Source organism: Macaca mulatta, chromosome 3 (genome assembly GCF_049350105.2).
Source record: "Macaca mulatta isolate MMU2019108-1 chromosome 3, T2T-MMU8v2.0, whole genome shotgun sequence".
Classification (NCBI taxonomy): Eukaryota; Metazoa; Chordata; class Mammalia; order Primates; family Cercopithecidae; genus Macaca; species Macaca mulatta.
Window position 1 is genome coordinate 40552247 of NC_133408.1, and position 15460 is coordinate 40567706.

The following is a 15460-nucleotide window of genomic DNA, read 5'->3' on the forward strand; positions in this document are numbered from 1 at the left end:
TATTGCCACTAGTATCATCGTCTCCCTCCCAAGATATAAGGAACAGTATCACAATGGGGTGTACACCCCCTGAGATATTGGAGGTAATATCTTCCTCTCCCTCGCTGGCCAATTAGGAACAATGTCACAGAAGGAGTGTACACCCCCTGCTCTATTGGGAGTGATATCGTCCTCTCCATCCCTGGATATTAGGAACCATTTCACTAGGGAGTGTACACCTCCTGCAATACAGAGACTGAAATCATCCTGTCGCCCCCTCGATATTAGGAACCATATCACAGGGGTGGTGTACACCCCCTGCGAAATCGGAAGAAATATCATCCTCTCCACCTTTGAATGTTAGGGACAATATCACGGGGGAGGTCTATGCCCCCTGCGATATTGGGAGTCATATCATCCTCTCCCACCCAGGATATAAGGAAAAAGATGACTGAAGGGATGTACACCCACTGCGATAGTTTCAATAATGTCATCCTGACCCCCTGGCTATTTGGAATAACATCATAGAGGGGCGTACACTTTCTTCGATATTGGGAGTAATATCATCCTCTCTCTGCCGGATATCAGGAACAAGTCTATTAATTATTAATATTCATAAATATAAGAAAAATTAAGAGTAATCATCGATATTAATGATCATAATAAAGATAGTAAAAATTAATACTGGTTAAAAATGTTAACATTAGTGTTAATAATTAATAGTAATATCACTATTAATAAAATAATGACATCAGCAATTAATGTTACTTAAATCAATACTAAGTGATGTTGGTAATAAAATTATAATTAATATTAAGAACTAATCATATTGTTAGATGTGATTAATGTTAATAATTAGTGTTAAGCGTGCATAATCATATATTTAAAATAATTACCCATAATTAATAGTGGTGTCCTATTAATTAATGGGATCATTGATAATTATTAAAATCGATCATTGATGTTTCATAATTAATCACATTATTACTCCTAATACCGCAGGGGGTGTACACCTACCTGTGATGTTGTTCCTAATATCCAGGGACGGAGAGCACGATTTTAGTTTTAATATCGCAGTAGGTGTACCCTCACCCTGTGACTCTGATCCTAACATCCAGGGGGGTAGCGTACGACATGCCTCCCAACATAGCAACGAATGGACAGTCACCCGGTGATACTGCTCCTAACATTCACGGAAGAAGCGTGTGATATTACTCCCAATATCGCAGAGAGAGTACAGCTCTTCTGCGATATTGTTCCTGGTATCCAGAGAGGGAGAGGATGATAATTCCAATATCGCAGGCTGTGTTCACCCGTCCTGTGATATTGTTATTAATATCCTGGAAGGGAGAGGATGATATGACTCCCCATAGAGCAGGAGGCGTACACCCAGCCTGGGATATTGTTCCTAATATCCATGGAGAGGAGAGGCTGATATTACTCCCAGTATGGCAGGTGTGGACATCCACCCTGTGATATTCTTCTTAATATTCCAAGGCCGAGAGGTTGATATTACTCCCAGTATCACAGACACTGTACACCCCCGTGTGATACTCCTCCTGATATCCGGAAGGGGAGAAGACGGTATTAATCCCCATATCGCAGGAGGTGAACACCCACTCTGTGATATCTTTCCTAATATTCAGGGGGAGAGAGGATAATATTATTCCAATACTGCAGAAGATGTACACGCCCCCCTGTGATATTGTCCTTAATATTCCAAGGCACAGAAGATGATGTTACTCCCAATATCGCAGAAAGTGTCCACCCCCCAGTGATGTTGTTCCCATGATCCAGGTGGGAAGAGGATGATATGACTTTCAATATCGCAGAGGGTGTACACACCCCCGGTGATACTGTTCCTAATTTCCACCTGGGAGAGAGTGATATTACTCCCAATATTGCAGGGGTTATAAACACTCCTTTGATATTGTGCCTAATATCCAGGGTGGGAGAGGATGATATTCCTCCCTATATTGCAGAGGGTGTACACCCGTCTTTGATACTGTTCGTAGTGTCTAGAGGGGGAGGTGATATTACTCACAAAATCGTAAACATGCTGTGTGTCCACCGTGAATCCTAATATCCAGGGAGGGATATTACACCCCAAGTCGCGGGGGGTGTCCACCCCGCCTGTCACATTGTTTCTTATACCCAGGGAGGAGAGGATGATATCGCTACCAATATCAAAGAAGTGTACACGCCCCCTGTGATATGTTTCCTAATATCCACGTTGAGAGAGGATATTACACTCAATATCACAGGGGTTGTCCATCCCACCTGTGGTCTTTTTCCTACTATCCAGAATAATAGAGAATGATATTACTCCCAATAGTGCAGGGGGTGTCCTCCCCGCCACGTGATATTGTTCTAAGAGCTAAAGGAAGAGAAGATAATATTATTCTTTGTACTGCAAGGGATGTACAACCAACTGCGATATTGTGAGGCACCCCTTGTGAAAACAAGAAAGACTGGAATTTGATGAGACTGCAGTACCACCTGGGCAGCTCTGCCTTCCCCAGAGTCTCTCCAGCTCCCTTTTCTGTCCCGTGGGTGTAGGAGAACAGCTGTCCCCAGCAGGGTCCCACCCAGGGCTTCAGAGGACTTGATGGATTCACTCTTTCCTTCTGTTAGCAACACCAGGCATGGCTCTCTGCTGTGGATACTAATAAAATATTTTCTCTGTTTAATTTCTGAAAGGAATTTCTCGGAATTTCCTGAACCATTAGGAGGGTCCCCGCATAAGAGATCATTTAAGCTACAGGGAGATCAACTTACACGAATTTTCAAAAGAAACAACTAATCAGTTGCTTGCATTTTCTGTTGTACTGTTACTCAGATTCGTTGATGAAGGTCTACTATCAGTTTTTAAGGTAATTTATAGGGAAGAAAATCATTCATTAGATTAATTCATTCAGCTATGAAAGAATATAGTTTATTTTTCAAATGCAATTAACTATTAATCATCTTTTAGTATATCTGAGTTACAGTATCCTCCATCAGAAAAAAAGTGATTGGATTACACATAAGTTTATATTCTCTATCACAGATCAATCAATATTAATCTCAGCTAAAATAATAACTTGTTTCTTAAAAACACATTTGCTTTTGTATGTAACAGCAGCTGAGTATTGAAAAATGAAAGAGCAAATTATAAAACAGGATTAACCAAATATTAGGAAATTTTCACAGATGTTTGCTAAATCGATGGGGTAGGATATTTGCATCATCAATAAACCAATTCTTTTATTATTTCAAAGTAAATAATTTAGGTTAGAACACTTGTTCTTGACATTTTAATCTTTTTTTCAGATTATGCATGTGACAATTATTTTAAAAATTGTTTAAATGTTCAAACAAAATTACTAGAAATAGAAAAATTAATGTGAAAAGTAACAACCCTCAGGAATTCCGTCTCCCAGAAATAACTACTGTTAATAATTAGGTAGTGTTGCTACCACATTTTTGCTATGAGTGTACCAAAGTAAGTTCGTAGGAAGGTCCGTTGTGTTTTATAGCTAGCATTTTTCATTAACAGTGTGTTTTTGGCATCTTTGTTCTGCCTTATTCTCTTTGTCAGCTGTTTGATATTCCATTTTATCAATGTTATTTTTTTTCCTAAGCAGTCCTTTATTGATGGATGAGTTGTAATGTTCCTGATGTAGAAAATTCCTAATTATTATGCTGAAATGAACATCTTTGTTCATTTGGGCACTTATGTAAATACTCTTAAAAAGTAAAGTTCTAAGACAAAAGATATCAATAAAGGTTTTAAAAATTATTTTATTTTATTTATTTATTTCTTTTTTATGAGACAGGGTCTCGCTCTGTCACCCAGGCTGGAGTGCAGTGGTGCAGTCATGGCTCATGGCAGCCTCGACCTCCTGGGCTCAAGCCATCCTCTTACCTCAGCCTCTCGAGTAGCTGGGACCGCAGGCGCGAGCCATCATATCCAGCCAAGACTATGTTTTTATTTTCATTTTTGAAATATTTACTAGGTGTTTATAATTATTTCATTAACTGCCTATTAATGTATTTTCTCCGTTTATTTCAGTTTTATTTTTCCCACTGGTTCATTAGCCTTATTTGTGTACATATTGCTTTGTTATTTGTTCATAGGTTTTGATTTTTTTTCTTTGGCTTCACATTTGGAGTCATTCTGAAAAGAATCTTCACTTTTCAAAATTAAAAATATATGTATACATTTTCTCTGGTACTTCTATTTTTTCTTTCTTTCTTTCTTTCTTTCTTTTTTTTTTTTTTTTTTTTTTTTGAGACAAAGTCTCGCTCTGTCGCCCAGGCTGGAGTGCAGTGGCGCGATCTCAGCTCCCTGCGACCTCTGCCTCCCGGGTTTGAGCAGTTCTCTGCCTCAGCCTCCTGAGTAGCTGGGATTACAGGTGCCCACCACCACGGCCAGCTAGTTTTTTTGTATTTTTAATGAAGGCGGGGTTTCATCACGTTGGCCAGACTGGTCTTGAACTCCTGACCTTGTGATCCACCCACCTCAGCCTCCCAAAGTGCTGGGATTACAGGCATGAGCCACCGCGCCCTACCTATTTTTTCTTTATTTTCCATTTACGTCCTTTGATCCAACTGGAATTTATTTCATCTTGAGAGTAAGGTACAGAGTCTAGCTTTACTTTAAAAAAAATTAATAGTTATTATTCTGTGTAAACTTGGACAAACATAAAACCCAAAAAACAAATAAGAACACCTCATGGATTGAGTTAGGGATAATTGACATTTTTCACAATATTGAAGCTTATTCAGGGACACAGTGTCTCCCCATCTTCATTCTTCAAGTCCTTCAGTCTACGTGGCACCTCCAGCCTCCCAGGTGGCTGCCCAGGCTGGAAGCCTCAGATTCCTCTCCTCTCTTCATACTCCGTCCTTGGAACAGGTCTTAGAACTATGTTCCACAGTCCGGGCACGGTGGCTCACGCCTGTAATCCCAGCACTTTGGGAGGTCAAGGTGGGAGGATCACCCGAGGTCAGAAGTTCTAGACCAGCCTGGCCAACATGGTGAAACCCTGTCTCTAATAAAAATACAAAAATTAGCCGGGCGTGGTGGTGGGCACCTGTAGTCCTGAGAATAGCTTGAACACGGAAGGCAGATGTTATAGTGAGCCAAGATTGTGCCACTGCCCTCCAGCCTGAATGACAGAGCAAGACTCCGTCTCAAAAAAAGAAAAAGAAAAAAAAGAAATATGTTCCACATCTGCTTCTCCCTGTCCCTCCTGTGCCACCACCCGGTCACAACGCCTTGGTCCCTCCCCGGAATGTCACTGGCACTGACTGGTCTGCCCACCGACTTCTGCGAGCCCTTCCCCTTGTCATAACACAGCAGCCAGACTGATCCTTTCCCAACATGTCATCCTCTCCTCAGAAGCCCTCGGGTGGGTTCACATCTTGGAACAGAAGCCAGGTGCTCTGCAGTGGCACACATATGCTGCTCTGCAGTGGGATATGTACGCCGCTCTGCAGTGGGATATGTATGCTGCTCCGCGGTGGGATACATACACTGCTCTGCAATGGCACACATATGCTGTGTGTGGGTCTGCCCTGCGGGGACATCACCCATGCAGGCACATGTGTGTGCCTCCTGTGTTCCGCCCAGCACACTCCCTGGTGCACTCCAGGCTCTCACACATCTGAGTGAAGGGAAGGCCAGCACATTTCTTCCGTAGTTAACTTCTAGCTACTTGAGTTGTTTGTTTTGTGCTTTTAACAATTGTAGGTAGTGGGCCGGGTGCAGTGGCTAACACCTGTAATCCCAGCACTTTGGGAGGCCGAGGCAGGTGGTTCAACTGAGGTCAGGAGTTCGAGACCAGCATTTTTATTAGAGAGAAACCCCATCTCTAATAAAAATACAAAAAAAATTAGCCAGGCGTGGTGGTGGGTGCCTGTAATCCCAGCTACTCAGGAGACTGAGGCTGGAGAATCACTTGAACCTGGGAGGCAGAGGTTGCAGTGAGCCGAGATCGCACCAGTGCACTCCAGCCTGGGCAAAAAGAGTAAGACTCTGTCTCAAAAAAAAAAAAAAAAAAAAAAAAAAAAGAAGAAGAAGAAGAAAGAAAAGAATTGTAGGTAGTTACAGATTTTTTAATTTGTCAACTATCAATTCACTGACTTTGTTTCTCATAGGTTTCAATTGACTGACTTGGATTTTTAAGTTATGTGGTTATATCAGCTTCAAATAATGTAATTTTTATGCTTTTAAAAATATGTATGTGCTTAGCAATTAAATGATTATGTGATTTTTTTTTTGGTTGTATTGTTTTTTAGTGTTTAAGTAACTATTTCCTAAATTTCCAATTGTTTGGAATCTTTTTTTTCTTATTCATCTCCAGTTTTGTGCACAGAGGGTGGGTGTGGCGTTTGTGATCTATTATTGTTAATGGCCTCCATTTAAAATCATTTTATTGGTTGTGATTTGCCTGCCATGTCAAACCTATTTTAATGCAGCATTTGCTTTTCTAGCTGCATAGAATTATTTGAAGAAAGATAATGAGAAATGGGGACTCTAATTGGCCTACAGTTCAATAGAAGAAAACAAAAAGCCTACCCAAATATGATAGTAACCACTGTTTTCCCTAAACTAGGAAAAAGCAGCAGTAGAATTGTTGATTAGTCTTGCAGAAGGCTATAGTTCTCGCTGCCATCCGGTTTTTCACCCTAAAAAACAGGTATGCGGAACGCAGGGTGCTGGGAGGGGTGTGTACATCACTGAAACCACCTGTCTTTTGCATAGATGCTAGAAGGGTGCAGTTTGCCTGCTGAGTCAGACTTTGAGTTGGGCAGATCCAGCTTTCTAGCCAGCGTAGTGTTTGCTGTGGCCCTGGCCTGATTGCTCAGTCTTCTGGGCCTCAAGTTCCATGTCTAGCAGTTGAAAGTAATGCACCGCTGACAGCACTGAGGTTTTTAGTGTTAAATGGATGAGTGCTGGGAACTGTTTTTGCTGAATCCCCTGGCAGGCTTTTATTGCTGTCGGCAGTAACGCAGAGCTAGGAGCAGTTTTTATTTGTCAGTGGTGAGTAACGTCAGTTTTTCTTCTCCTGCACGGACTAGCTTTTGTTAACTTACTGAAACAAACAACTTAAGCATTTCTGCCAGGAAGTCCCAATCTGGCAATCAGCGAGGGTGCTTTATTCTACATACGGGAGGATACAAGGATAGTGCAAGGGGATGAAAGAGACAGTCCCCAAGAATATAAGCATCGTGACAGCTGTGCAGGTGAACATTCATAAATGAGACCACCTCTAAAAGGAAGCTGTAAAATCAACACACAGCGGGCCAGAAGAGATTTGCAAAGACACTTTAAAGAAACGGTGCCTTGAGAAGTCGGAGGCCTCCTTGCGAATGCCTTCAGGAAAACACTGTCAGAAGAGGGTTGTCAGCAGTGAAGTTGGGAAAACAGCCCCCTGGAGGTGTGGCTTGGAGGCAGAGCATCGGGCTGCACTGGTCGGATGCCATTCCCCATTGGCACTGCAGACCAGCTTTACCAGTGGGGATTGCCATGCTTTCCAAGCGCAAGCCCTTAGGAAGGTAGAGGTGGACAGGTAGGGAGGAGGGAAGATTTAGGAAGGAAGAGGAGCTTCAAGAAGGCAGCCTTTGTCTTCCAACCAGAGCTGCTGAGGCTCCAGACCATCCTCTCCCGTGCCCCACGGTGGCTATTTGGGCCCTTACCATTTCCTGTCCCCCTTCTGGCATCTCACACGTATTCAGGCAGCTTTGCATCCTGGGATTCGGTTATTCCTGCTGTTGAGATCACTCACACTCCGTGGTGCCAGCAGCCACCATTTGACTTGCTCATATGCTAGTGGGTTAGAAATAGGAAGCATCTGCCGAGGGATCTGTCTTGTGGCCTGGCCTGGGGGTGGACAGCTGCGGTCCCCCAGGGCTTTGTGGGTGTCCCATCTAAGAAGACTGGAAGTTGGCCGGAGGCCTCATGGGGGTACTGCAGGGACAGTCCCAAGGTGACAGTGGCTGCACCCCAAGCACGGCTTGAACTGGAGAGGCACGTGCACCTCTGACATGGCTTTGGATAACCATGTCAATGGCGCATAAGAATGGTGCAGCATCTTCACACCTGCTGTGTTCTGTTTGTTCCAGGCCTGTCGCCAGAGCTCGTGCAGATTTGCTGGGGTCCTCCCTCTCAATGGCAGATGTCAAAAGAACCTGTGGACATGGTCATAGCCACCCCAGACGTTCACTCCCTACCAATCCCCTGGTAGTCTCCCCAGACTTCCCCCATGTGAAGGTACTGAAGAACTGACACCCACCCTCTGGTTTTAAAATGTTTAGAATTTGTAATAATTTTATAGATACGTATTTTCTAGAGAGTGATGTAACATCCATAACAATCTAAAACAGATTTTCTAGGAAGTTACCGTGAAATCTACAAAAGCAATAAAACATTTCATCCCAGGTGCTGAGCTGTGAGGAGAGTATCAGGGTTTAGGCTCTGCTGCCTTTCCCCGAAGAACTCACTTGGGAAGCAGTCAGGTACGTGGCATCCTGGGGCCTGGCTGACCTCAAGCTTATCTGGTACTGTAAGTTTCAGCAGCATTTCTTCTTTAGCGAGGCTGTTGGAAGATAAAAGGGGAAGGAGGAATTTCTGGGCCTTGGGGGCTGTGAGGACCTGCAAGTGATGCTGAATGCGATCTTCCAGCTGGCCTGGGGTCCTGGTGGAGACTGAATATGGAACGAGAGGCAGGTTTTGTGGATAGACAATGGCGTCCATGAGAACTACTGAGTAGATAGGAAGAAAGATGGGTCTGAAGCTTAGGAGAGAAGTGGGGATGGAGGCATACGTTCTGGAATCATAGACAACAGCAGACATACTTGTTCAGCAGGAGGAATACGCAGGTGGTTCATCGTCTCGTCATCATTGGACTTTGCTTTTGGCATAGGGCATCGTTTCTTTCTCCACTGTCTCATGATGGTGGCTTTTTACATTTTATATTTGGGGAAACTAAGATTCACAGTCAGGTTGCTGCTCAGTGAACCATTAAACATTATTGTGCGTAGGCACTAATGTGGGCATTTTAATTGTCACGTATCTTTAAATATTTTCTATTTTTCAGATTAGAAGATAATTCTGGAACAAATGCCTGCCACTCTTTAATTACAAAAATGACAAATGATCTGTATCACCACATATGCCTGAGAATCATTGTGTTTTAAAGGACTTGGATCGTCTTCCTACTGAGACGTAAGTTCCAGGATATCCTGACAACTGTTGAAACATTGATTCTGCAGATTAGCATAGCAAACTTAGACATTTTCTATGTTTTCAATTTTATAAACTTGGTAGTAGTCTTAGAATCCCACTGTTACTGCTCCAAGAGGAATTATGAGATCAGTTTTGACTATCTCTGTGCAAGCTTGGCACATCTGACGAGGCTGTGAATGTCACATTCTGTTTGCCACAATTCAGTGTATTTAGTTAACACTTGCCGCATGTCACGGTTGTCCCTGCAGACCCACCAGTGATACACAGCTAGCCCTGGCTCCCAGAAAGCCGCAGTCTTGCAGGTGCAGAAGGAGAGTGAGGTACAGATGAGGATCATGATGCCTGCTCCAAGTCTGGCTCTGTTTGCGGGTGGCCCCAGCTGCTCCGTGAGCTCTGCAGCACACCCGTTCCTACCCTGTTCTGCCCCAGGATTGTGCTGGAAGTGCTGGTTGTGCTCCGAAGCATCGGCAAGCAGTGCCACCGTGTGTCTGACCAGGTCACCGTTGAGTCGGAACTGAGACACAGGCAGTGGGTGGAGAGGACGCTGCGGTCTCGCCAGCGGCAGAACTACCTGCGTATGTGGAGTAGGTGCGTGCTCACTTTCCTGTTTTGGAGGGGCACTGTGGGGCAGGAAGTTATCACAGATGCAGTTCTAGTCCCCACTTTCAGACACACACAGTAGGCCCCTCACTGAACCCCATCAACAGGTGTTGATACACTTGGAGTTCACAATTGATAGTGTGAACCCAAAGTACTTGAGACAGGTCTCAATCCGTTTAGAAAGTTTACTTTCCCAGGGTTAAGGACGTGCTGTGACAGCCTCAGGAGGTCCTGACGGCATGTGCCACAGGTAGTTGGGGCGCAGCTTGCTTTTATACATTTTAAGGAGACATAAGACATCAGTCAGTAGGTGTAAGGTGTACATTGGTTCCATCTGGAAAGGTGAGAAAACACAAAGGTGGGGGCCTTCCAGGTTCTAGGTGGACAAGAGACAAAGGATTGCATTGTTTTGAGTCTTTGATGAGCCTTTCGGTGAATACACAATTGACTTGTGAGTTGAGGGTAGAGGAATAGTCATTTACACCTTAGTGTGGCTCAGTGAAGCTGCATTTTACACAGGGCAGAGGAAGCAATCACATAGGTATTTGTCTCAGGTGAGCTGAGGGATGACGCCCTGTCCCACCCCTGGGAAGATCAGCTGGCAACCGCATTGCCAGGGTGAAATTGAGCAGAAGTCTTTCCGGGTAGAGATCTTGAGGCCCACGAGGAATTTCCTTGTGGACAAACTGTGAGGGAGGTCTGTATGTAGCTTTTTTCTCTTTGTAGCCACCTTATTTAGGAATAAAATGGGAGGCAGGTTCGCCTGAGGTAGTTCCCAGCTTGACTTTTCCCTTTAGCTTAGTGAGTTTGGGGTCCTGAGATTTATTTTTCTTGCACGATGGAAACAAAGTTAAGTTCCCACAGCGTGTTTCTGGTCATAAAAATATTACCAAACTTCTAAAGAAAGACTCAAAACACTTACAATGCTAAACATTGAGGTACATATGAGCTCTATGGACATTTAAGAAAGATGAATAAAAACAAGTGAGAACTACTCAGTGTTTGGTGAGGCAGTGAGTGACGGCAGTCCGGCAGTCCAGTGGTGGTTAAGTGAGGCAATAAATGTTTGCAGAGCGAGACCTCCCCAGGCCCGCCCCTTTCCCCCCACCCACAGCTCCAGCACCAACAGGAACAAACGTGTGGGTCACTGAGCACTTTCGTACGTGGCACGCACTGTCGAGCACTTGTATGATGTTGGTAGACTTTACAAGTTCTTATAATTTGTATTCATTCATTCATTCATTCATTTTCCAACCTGCTTATTCCAGTTCAGAGTTGTGGGTGGCTGGAGCCTATCCCGGCAGCTCCGGGTACAAGGCAGGACCCACCCTGGACAGGACGCGGTTCCGTCGCAGGGCCAGTCACACACCCACGATCACTCTGGGACCATGGAGATGCGCCAGTTCACCTAATGTGCACAGCTCTGGGATGTGGGAGGAAACTGGGGGACGGGAGAAAACCCATGCAGAACGTGCTTCTCCACACAGACCGTGGCCCTCGCGGGATATCGATTTCTTTTCTCACTGATGCTGTGACGAAACAGTGTTGAATGAAATGATATTATCTGAGGACTGTGAGGACTCCCCATGCTGATTTTCATAGAAAGTTATAGTACATACTATTTTAAATAGTGTCTGTAATTTGGGCATACGGAAATGTGGGTTCTATCTACCTAAATGAATATTTGGATTTAAAGTATAACAGCAGATTAACTTGATTTGGATTTAAAATATAACAACAGATTAAGTTAATAGCAGATTAACAGCATTATGGTTTCTTCACTTACAGTGTATATTTTAGAATGTGCTACAGCCTTTAAAAATGACCATTTTGGATACGTTTCTAGAACTTTTGGGTTGAGTGGTATCTGTGTTTTTAAAGCTTTAAATAGATATCGCTGGATTCCCCTCCAGAAAGGTGCTACTCAATTTACACTCTTACCAGCAGTTTATAAGGCAAGGTCATTCTCTTATTACCACTCTCCAAAACCAGAATATTTTTAAATGTCTCAACTAGTTTCATGGGAAAAATAAGATCTTAATTTAGTTGAGATTTCTTTAATCTGGTGGCATTGAACCCGCTTTCATATTGAGGCCATTTGTTTTCCTCTGGTGAGAGTTCCTCCCTAGATGTCAGAGGGCAGGGAGCAGGGGGGCTGCTGGGCGCAGACTGGGCCTGCCTGGTGCCCCATGAGCATGCAGAGCCCCTGGCAGCCCTGACATAGACCGGACACCTCAGATGATGACTGAGAGCAAGGAATGTGGATGTGCAGGATGGGCCGGGAGCAAGGGCTATACTGGGCGCTCCCACCAGCCACGGGCCTGGGTGCTGGAAGCAGGCACTGGGCTCTGAGGATTAGGAAAATTATTTTTTGAGAAGTTGGAACTTAAGGATGTTGATTAGGTGAAGCATCTTTTTCCTGATAAAGGTGGAAAATATCAACGTTCCTCACATTTGAATTTACTTTCATCTGTTTTTAGTATCAGACTACTGTCCCCTGTGCTCAGCCTGATCCTGTTACTCATTACGCTGGAGTTGGTCAACATTCATGCTGTTTGTGGGAAGAATGCGCATGCGTATCATCAGTACCTAAAGTAAGTATGTCCCACCTCTCTGTAGTCACATTGCATCGTGGGCCAGATTGGGGGTGAGCCTGTGGGAGTGAGATCCCACCATCTCCTTGGTGTCCCTACCGCCGTCTCAGGCAAGAGTCTGACATCTGGCCTGCAAGAAGAACTCCCACATCCAAAGGTCTCAAAACCACGTTTTGTTTGTTTGTTTGTTTGTTTTTCGGAGACAGAGTCTTATTCTGTTGCCCAAGCTGGAGTGCAGTGGCATAATCACGGCTCACTGCAGCATCGACATCCCAGGCTCAGGTGATCCCCCCACCTCAGCCCCCTGAGTAGCTGGGACCACAGCCATGCCACCATACCTGGATAACTTTTTTTTTTTTTTTTTGAGACGGAGTCTGGCTCTGTCGCCCAGGCTGGAGTGCAGTGGCCGGATCTCAGCTCACTGCAAGCTCCACCTCCCGGATTTACGCCATTCTCCTGCCGCAGCCTCCTGAGTAGCTGGGACTACAGATGCCCACCACCACGTCCGGTAATTTTTTTGTATTTTTAGTAGAGATGGGGTTTCACCCTGGTAACCAGGATGGTCTTGATCTCCTGACCTCGTGATCCGCCCATCTCGGCCTCCCAAAGTGCTGGGATTACAGGCTTGAGCCACCGTGCCCGGCCTACCTGGCTAATTTTTAAATGATTTTGTAGAGATGAGGTCTCACTATGTTGCCCTTCAGCGATCATCCCACCTTGGCCTCCCAAAGTGCTGGGATTAGAGGTGTAAAAGCCACTGTGCCCAGCCAAAAACCAAATCTGCGTATGTACTAATAGTTTCAAATTCGGGAAGTCCGCGTTTAAGGCCATCCCAATCTGGGAGTCTGAAGTAGTGTGACACTTGTGTGACCCACTTTACATCCAGAGATTCCAAACCAGGGAGGCTTCCGGGCAGTGGTGACACAAGCTGTCATCTGGGCTTCAGTGCAGCCCAGCTCCAGCCTCCCTTGGCTGCCAGGAAGTTCTGGATATCTTGTTGGTTTTAAGCCAATGCTTTGCAGGTGCCAGGCACCTCAGTACACATTTAAATGAACGTGAAAATACAACTGGGGTGTTTTGTGGAAAGAAGCATAGACTCCTGCTGAGAGTGAGGGGAGCAAATGTGCAGACTGTTAGCAACTGAGGACTCCAGCTCAGTGTGCCCCATGCTTGGCACTGCTGGCATTATGGGGCTGGTGCGGGACTGCCCTGCTCATTGTAGGACGCTCAGTAGCAGCCCTGCCTCTACCCACAACATACCAATGGCACCCCTACCCTCCGTATGACAGTCAAAAGTGCCCTAGACATTGCCAGATATCCCCTCGGGGACAAAATCACCCCAGTAGAGAACCCTCCTCTAGACAAAGTGTTCTGTGGCTTTTCATTATTTTATCCTTTCAGATTCTCTTTAAGTTTGAATATTTTCAAGATAAAGTGTTGGTGAAAACTACCTGGCAAACGTGGAAAAAGTAAAGATGACATTTATTGTCATCCGTCAGAGTGACCCCGCTGTTAACATTTTGACAAATATCTTAAGTAAAATCTCTTTAACAGCAACAGCTGTCTCAGTGGCACGTGTCTCCTCTGAGCCGGCCCCTCCATCATGGGGGATGGAAGCTGGATGTGTGAGGAGGGGGAGGGCACGCTGCCCAAGAGGCTCCTGATGGGGCTAAAAGGCCTGCTTGTCATTGCAGCTGACCCCTGAACAACGCAGGTTAAAAGGCCTGCTTGTCATTGTAGCTGACCCCTGAACAACGCAGGTTAAAAGGCCTGCTTGTCATTGTGGCTGACCCCTGAACAACGCAGGTTAAAAGGTCCGCTTGTCATTGCGGCTGACCCCTGAACAACGCAGGTTAAAAGGCCTGCTTGTCATTGTAGCTGACCCCTGAACAATGCAGGTTAAAAGGCCTGCTTGTCATTGTAGCTGACCCCGGAACAACGCAGGTTAAAAGGCCTGCTTGTCATTGCAGCTGACCCCTGAACAATGCAGGTTTGCACTGCACAGGTCCACTTGTCCAGGGAGCTTTTTCAGTAAATACAGTTGGTCCTCTGTATCAGCAGGCTCTGCGTCCCATGCAAACACAGATTGAAATTGCAGTGGCCTTGGTTGCAAACATCAATGTGGGAAAAAAAACAAAACACAAAAATCTGATTGTGAAACCTGCATGTTCAGGGTGCCGATTTTTCACACTGGACTTGAGTATGCTTGGATTTTGGTATCCAAGGCATGACTGTGTATTGTGCGTTTATCTTGTGTTGTGTGTTTATTATGTGTTATGTGTCAGTTTGGTGCAGATGACCCTTAAGTTCCTTCCTGGAATGATGGCCGTCATGTCCGGGTTGGAGAAGAATGTCTGAAAAGGTGCTTGCGTTGGAGCCTGTCCAAGTGTCCAGTAGCATTTACATTTCAGCATTTTTCTCTTTCCTCTCATTTGTATTCCCTTATTTTTGTTTTATATGGATTTATTTTTCTTGAATCCTCAGACATAAATTAAGTGCAGTTTAGGAATAATTCCAAGAATGAAGAGAAGACATTTAATTCATTGTTTCATTTTATAATGGAATGAATAAAGAAATTAATTTTTTTTTACAGGTTTGTAAAGTTGATCGTGCAGTACACTGAGAACCTGGTGGCTTACGCCAGTTACAAAAAGAACAAGTGGAATGAAACTATCAATCTTACACATACAGCTTTGTTGAAAATTTGGACTTTCAGTGAGAAGAAACAAATGTTAATACATTTAGCCAAGAAATCCACAAGTAAAGTACTCATGAAAACCTATAAGTCAGGATGCCTTTAATTTTAACAGATTTTTTTTTTTTTTTTTTTTTTTTGAGACGGAGTCTCGCTCTGTCGCCCAGACTGGAGTGCAGTGGCGCGATCTCGGCTCACTGCAAGCTCCGCCTCCCGGGTTCACGCCATTCTCCTGCCTCAGCCTCCGGAGTAGCTGGGACTACAGGCGCCCGCCACCACGCCCGGCTAATTTCTTTTTGTATTTTTAGTAGAGACGGGGTTTCACCGTGTTAGCCAGGATGGTCTCGATCTCCTGAC

The 15460-nt window shown here is 44.7% G+C and overlaps 1 pseudogene; it reads left to right on the top strand.

Moving 5' to 3' along the window:
* The first annotated feature begins 1135 nt into the window (after positions 1-1135).
* Positions 1136-15460, top strand: LOC715539 (endoplasmic reticulum membrane-associated RNA degradation protein-like; annotated as a pseudogene).